At 41.2% G+C, this 7,406-nt stretch overlaps 1 pseudogene across 1 annotated transcript; it reads left to right on the top strand.

The window, feature by feature from the left end:
• The first annotated feature begins 6,704 nt into the window (after positions 1–6,704).
• LOC306639931 (small integral membrane protein 12-like) lies at positions 6,705–7,097 on the top strand (annotated as a pseudogene). Its single transcript has one exon. The product of its transcript is annotated as a small integral membrane protein 12-like (transcript).
• Positions 7,098–7,406: the final 309 nt, after the last annotated feature.

Raw genomic sequence — 7,406 nt, 5'->3', positions numbered from 1 at the left:
TCTCAGTTCTGGTGGTGGGTCTGGGACTCAGGTTTGCACTTCGTTAACCTTCCCCCGTACCCCTGGGGGATAGACCTGGTGGAGTAGATGGACCCTAGCTGGGCCACTTGTGATCCTTCTCCTGAGAATTTGAGATTGGCATTTGGAGACAGCAGCCACTTTCCACTGACTGACTGAACTAATGCCATGTCAACTTGCTCGTTTTCATAGAGAAATAAAGAGCCAGACTACAGAGGCTGAGAGAATGAAGCAGATGCAGAGGAAAGCAGAAGGGGGCCTTGGGCACGAGAAGGGAGAGAGACTGAGAAACAAGATGTTTTGGTTACTGATAGTTCTGTCCTTCTTGGTTCTTGTCCCTTCCTTGGGCCAATGGAATTTTCGCCCATGTCATGAGATAACCTCATAATATTACAATGTCACACCTCATACTGTCATGTCCCCCATTCCTTCTGGTTTAAGCTAATTCAAGCAGATCATCTGCAAACAGTCTCCATCTAAAATATAACACATTACAACAAGATAAAGTCATATTTAAAATGTGTTGATAAGTGGGAAATGAGACCTGAGAGTTAGGATGGATAAGATAGAGAGAGGACACCAAGGGAAGTCCCAAGGTCCTGTACATTTACTGCTTAGCACCGGCACATTTGGCTTTAAGTTTCTTAGCAGTTAATGCCAAGAGGAGGACTCACCAGGTATCAATGGTTGTCAACACTGACTGCATTTTGGAACATTGGGAAGCTTCTAAAAAATACCCAGGCCCCTCCCTGCACCTGAGACTGTGATTTAATTGGTCTAAGCCATTGTCTATATGTTGCAAAAGCCTCCCAGTGATTCTGAAGTGGGGCTGGGCTGGACACCCTCCAAGTTACATGACCCACAATATATAGAAACATAAATATAAAAAAAATAAGCCAGAGAAAACATGACTCTTCACCACAAGCACAGGGCTGTCCTGAGACTGCAGAGGGAAATTCCTGCAGTGGATCCTTATTTGCAGGATGAGAGCAATACAACTAAAAATGTCCTCCACAACAGCCTTAAAGATTCAATTGTCCCTGAACAGGAGCTGGAGGATAATCCCAGTGCCCCCTCAGGAAAACATCCTTCCTCACATGGTTCAGTGCAATCCTGGTGCTTGGCTTCATCAGGGGGTTTGAGAGGGCCAGTGGTTTTCATCTGATTATTAGTGGTGGCTCTGAATCTCCAGAAGTTCTAGAAACACTAGAAGAGAGAAAGTCCAGGGCTAACTATTTCCTGACAATTTTCTTACCATACAAAAGTCTTTTTCTGTTGGGCTGGGTCTTTTTCAGCCCCTGGTGAAGCTTGCGAAGCTGCTGACTGATGCATGGAGCCTTACTGGTCAGCCAGCTGCTCAGGACTGGTGTTCCCTTAGGAAAGCTAAGGGGCTGGCAAAGACATGGACAGGCAAAAAGGCAGGATGAGGGAGTCCTCAGCGGGCCAAGATTCTTCTTAGGAAGCATTTGGATACACTCTAGTGCATGGCCAAAAGGGCAATTGAGCCCCAAAAGTTCTCCTTCAGAGCACAAACAGCAATAATTTTTCTTTAAAAAAAATTGAAAGCAGGTGGACCAAATACCCATCTTGTTCATAAAACATCTCAGTAAACACCCATGGAACATTTAACCTTGAAAAATATAGTGTCCAGGCACCCTCTCTAAGCTAAATTGTTTGCAAAATATGACTATGTGGATAAATTAGTTAACTTGTTCCTTAGGGTTATTGACCATAAGTTAGTTTAATATTGGAGGCTGTCTACCAAAAAATGATGACTTTGTTTTTAGAAGCATTTGATCTGTAGTGCCTCTTCACAACATTGATTAAATAGCCTATAAGTTATCTAGTAAGGTCAGCCTTGGCTCACGACACTGTGGTGAGCAAATACCCTTGTTTAGTCAGCTTTTTTTGCATTGCTGTGAACAAAATATCCAACAAGAACAACTTAGAGGAAGAAAAGTTTATTTGGGGCTCATGGTTTCAGAGGTCTCAGTTCATAGATGGACTCCACTGCTCTGGGACCGGGACCAAGGTGAGGCAGCCCAGTCAGGAAAGTTCCTCACTTCATGGCGGTCAGAAAGCAGAGAGGGGGAGGAGACAGGGACACAGGGAACACAAACCTTCCCAGGACACCCCTACAGACACATCCCACTTGCCTACGGTTACCACCCAGTCCATTCAAACTAGGATGGACAGATTCCCATAATCGAATCACTTCACCTCAAAATATTCTTGCATTAACAGGAGATTTTGGGGGACACCTCACATCCAAACCATAACACCCCTGTGTTTTTATAATAAGGGTGACATCCTGACAGCTGAATCACCCAAGAGTAATAGCAAGATTTGAGGTATAAAATAAACAAAATACTGGTCAGAATAAATATCCATTATCCAAAAAATATTTTGACTAACTCCTAGATCAGGGGTCAGAAAACCATAGTCACTGGCCAACTTTTACCCAAAGCCTATTTTCATATGTCCTGAAGGATAAGAATTAATTTCTTTCTTTCTTTCTTTCTTTCTTTCTTTCTTTCTTTCTTTCTTTCTTTCTTTCTTTCTTTCTTTCTTTCTTTCTTTCTTTCTTTCTTTCTTTCTTTCTTTCTTTCATTCTTAACATATTGGAAAAAGTCAAAAGAAGAATATTTTGTGACCCATAAAAATTACATGGGATTCACATTTCAATGTCCATAAGTTGGTTTCTACTAGAGTACAACCACCTTTGTTTATGTAGTGGCCATGGCTGTTTTCATGCACAATAGCAGAACTCAGTAGTTGCAACACAGACGATATGTTCTGCAAAGCCAGAAAAATCTTCGGTGGGCTTTTCAGAGAAAAATCTTCAAAACCTCTGTTCCAGACATAGAAACATCCACTTTGAGCTCATGTAATCCTTGTTTTCAGATCAAAGGCCAAGAAAATGTCTGGCATCAACACTCCTCAGCGTAGTAGCTTGGTGGTAGAGCAACTGCTTAACATGTGGGAGCCCTGGGTTCAATCCCCAGTACTTCAGAAAAAATGATCACCAATGATCTTGTATTATTCCTAACGGATATTTAAGAAATACGATTGTCAGTAGGAGAATAACCATGCCTAAAACCTATCTGCCCTGACGTAGAATCCAGGCCCGAGAAACTCAGGTCTCCCTTTTGATTAGTAAACAAAAGGACAACTGATGTACATTTAGATGAAACATCAAAAAATAACAGAGAATAAAGAAAATGGTTGTAACAATGGGAGTTACCATTTTTTGAATCACTGATTTAATTATTTCAACAAATACATATTGATATGTTACTCTGTGCTTAAGGACATCATGTCCAAGCTGTTTGTAACAAACTCAGTGCCCCCAAATCAGGCAGTTGATGTCATTCTTGAGTAGTTCTGACGCTGGAAGTCTTGTTCAGGTGTTTTATTTAGGTTGAGGACTTTGTTTTAATCAACCAGTTAAAATAGAAATTATTACAAGGCCTCAGCAAGAAAGTGACCGAGATCTACAAGGTTTGAATAATTGCTCTAGCTTTGTAAGGCTGTTACTCTTAAGTGTCCTGTTCTTCAATCACCAAATGCATATCTTCTGTGGTTATTTCGAGATTTCTTCCATGGCTAGTTTTTTCTGGCATGGATCAATTACACCTGCAAAAGCTTACCATGAGATCAGGAGTTGCTGGTCCGGTTTCTTTCCTCCTTGAGGTTATTGTTTAACTGAAAGGAGGTGAACATACCTTACATCCTAGGATACAGCAGGGTTAGAAATTATTTAAGTGATCGGCATTCTACTTGGTAGGAAGTAAGAGGGAAAATATGTCCCTTGAGGCAATTAAAGCAAAGTTTAACAGCCCCCAGATCTAGACACTGATCCAGCAGGGTCTAATTGACTTGGAGATGGTGAATTTAAAAACAAGGAGTCTCTCCTACAATTTTGGAGGGTATGAGATTTTAGAAAGCAATTCAATTTCCTTAGTCGTGTGAGTCATCTATACAGAAAATCAGAATTCCAGGGAGGGCTAGCCTGAGGGCCTTCTGGATTTTCAAGAAGTGGGATAAAGTAAAGATTAAGTTGGAAGGGGTAAACTCTAGAAGGAACAGAGTATAGCTTTTAGGGTAAATACAAGAAAGAAAGACCCAATCTCCTCCCCTTATGGGGCCAGATGTTCTTTAACTGTCACATTGATGGCAACACTCTCTGGCTGGCTATTGTAAAAAGGAATGGAAATTTGTCATAATCTTCATAGAAGAAAGGGGAAAATGAATGAGATCACTTCAATCATGAAGGATAGTACAGGCAGTTAGAAGGAGATTAAAACAACAATAAAAGAGCAATGTGCATTTATAAAGAGTATAAATCATAATAAAGGCAAAAGGTTAGGAACTTAAAAATAACAATAGTATAAAATGAATGAGACTTAAAAGAAAATGTAGAAGGCTAGGTCCCAAAAAAATTAAAGGTTAAAAATATAAAAGTAAATGAGATGAAAGGATAAAACCACGAGATAAAAGTAAAAAAAAAAAAAAAAAAAAAGGTACAAATAGATGAGATTTAAGGTTTAAAAAGTACGAATAAAAATTAAAACTAAAGGTAAAAATATCACAAGAATAATAAGGCTAGAAAAATATTTTAAAATAATGCTTACATGCTTATAATGTGCGTGTGAGAATAATAATAATGATGATGATAATAATAATAATAATAATAATAATAAAGCAGGAACCTAGAAGAAATAAGAAAAGGTCTTGATGTAGCTCCAGCTACTCCTGGTGGGTCAGTTCCTCTAGAGAGGGAAACCTAAGGGGAAAGCTGGTGTCTTCCATTCTGAGACTCAGCATCCACACAGAAATTAGCCTGGCAAAAAAGGGCTAATTTTTTAGACACTAGAGCTCTTGGCTCCCACCTGTAGTTTAAGGAGGTGTCACACAACACACACAGATTCGTAGGATTGGCCCAAGTTTACCTTTGGGCAATTTCCAGTAAGAGCACTGAGCACCTGCTGTGTTCCTGGCCTAGGTGTCTTCATGTTTGAAATTTCATGGAACATTCTTAGGAATCATTTCAGGTGGGTATCAACATCCCTATGATCAGGTAAATATAATTACTTAAAAGTAATATAAGTGCTTAAAATTAGTTAAGCTTAGAATTAAACCCACATCCTGTCTTCATTCTACAGCTTTCTTCATCCTAAAGCCTGCAATGTTAATGGCCAGTCTGGGGAATGGCCCTGGTCAGTTGGTTTTAAATGGTAAGTGCTGAATCCCAGCTACTGGGCATGAAGAAACCAACTTGCTTATTTCCCATTCCACCGCTCTTCTCCCTTCTCCTGTCATTTTTACATCATCAGGGTGTATAATATTTATTTTTTGTCTTCTTTTTTTCTTTATTTTTTTTGCCTCTAGACCTGCTTTTATTTGGGGTCATTACTTACTGATGGTCTTACTACCAGGCTTCCCCCAATACTTTCTTGTTTGATTAGAACTCATTCTTTTATTATTTTCCTCAAGAAGGGCTCATGAGGACAAAATTTCCAGAGTTCCTGCATGGTTTTTCATAGTTTGTTACACAGTTTGCTATCTCTATCTTTATTTCTGTTTCATTTGCTCCATTTTCTCCTGCTTATCTTCTGCATTGTCTTTTCTTGTGCTTCTTCTAGTATATTCTTTATTTCTGAAAAAAGAAAGTTGTCTTCTATTTCTTTGCTGACTTCTTCCAGTTCTCGTTTCACTTCCACTTGAATTTTTGGAATTTCTGATATTTTTGTCTTTTTCATCATTGTTACTGCATGCAATAAGTTTTAAAATTTAATGATGGCCTATTTGGTAACGGTGTATGTGCAGAGAGTGTTTTTTTCATCTGCAGGAAAATCTTCTAATCACTGAGAGTGTTTGGATGGATCCCATGCCTATTCAACATTTGTTGTCAATTGCCTTGGATGGATTTCTAGACCAAACATGTTCAGGAAGTTGCTTTGTGCATGTGTTGGGGAGGACTGTGAGCTGAGTCTGACAAAGAGGACGTGGAAAAATCTCTGGGCTTTGCAACTCAGTGCTGCTGCTTCTGTCACTAAAGCAGTGGGCCGTTTCCTTCAAATATGGTGCCCCCTGGGTAGCCATTCCTGCTGTCTCTCTCTATCTGACCTGTCTCAAAAGGGTTTCTAGAACCAACCTTGCTTCCTTCTGTTTGTTTCTTTATTGGCCACTGCCACAAATGGAAACAGCCCCTGCTTTCAAGTGTGTATTTGTTTGTGCTCGCTATGATATGCCATTCCTGGACCCTGTTGAGGACACTTTGGGTGCCTTCTCCCTGTTGCTTCTTAGCCCTGCTCCCAGATCTCCCCCCTTAGGGTCATTGCACCCTTCTGAGAATGCATTTGTTGCTGTTGATGACTTCTGAGATCTGCTAGCCGAGCTCTTGTTCTGTCTTTGCCCCTCTCTCCTCTTAGGTTTCTCATAGGACTCTGCTGGTCTCACCTGTTTTTGGGATTACTTAAATTTAACTTGGAGTTTGTGAGTTTTCTGCTTCCTAGTTTCAAGGAATATGGTGCCTATATAGTTTTTCTTTCTCTTTTTTTCATTTTCCTTACTTTTCTTTATGGTTTATAACAAAAGTTCCCCAAAGAATCAAACTAAATGGTGCTTTTAAAAATGTCCCTAGAGAGTTTACTGTACAGAGAGAAGATGACTATTTTAAAGAAAAACAAGGTCACAGGGTGATGCCCCAGGGGCTGCAGGGAGCGGAGACACCCGTGCCCCTGGATAGTGTGCGGAGAGTGGGGCCAGGCCCAGGAGTGTGAACTGGGCCACAGATGTCATGTGGCCTGTGTTTTGGACTGTGGTGCATACCTATGCTCCCCATATCACATTCCCTGTGGCCTTTGTGGTCAGGCCTGTGGGCTACCACCAGGAATGGTTCATCAGGGGAAAGGATCCTCAGCTGATGGAGGAGGAAAAGAACATCTCAAAGCACCCGCATGATCGCAAGCTGGATGAGATGCTGGGCAGGACCACACCCAGGTGGTGAGCCTTAAGGACAAGCTGGAGTTTGCCCCTAAAGCCATCCTGAACAGAAAATGCCAGAGAAGAACTAATGGAGGACATAGGGTCATGTGGTTCACAGGGCTGTGACTGGTTCTGCCACCATGTCCATCCAGCCCCAGAACATACATCTGATTTGCTTTGCTGTTATTCTGGCCCCTCCGGCACCTCATAGCCACACTGTACTGGCTGTTCCTTTATGCCAGGCAGGCACAACAGCGGCTGAGGGTCAGCAAAGAGGAAGGCCACATCTGTTGAAAGAGGTCTGCAACTGCTCAGGCATCTGGGTTTTGAAATGAACACTGGTTCTCAGACTTCCTTGGGAGGTGGTTTGGTCTCAGGTGGGAAGGGCTGGGATTTGG

Source organism: Sciurus vulgaris (genome assembly GCF_902686455.1).
Source record: "Sciurus vulgaris genome assembly, chromosome: 11".
Classification (NCBI taxonomy): Eukaryota; Metazoa; Chordata; class Mammalia; order Rodentia; family Sciuridae; genus Sciurus; species Sciurus vulgaris.
Note: the sequence above shows the minus strand (reverse complement) of the source record. Positions and strands in the feature narration are given on the sequence as shown.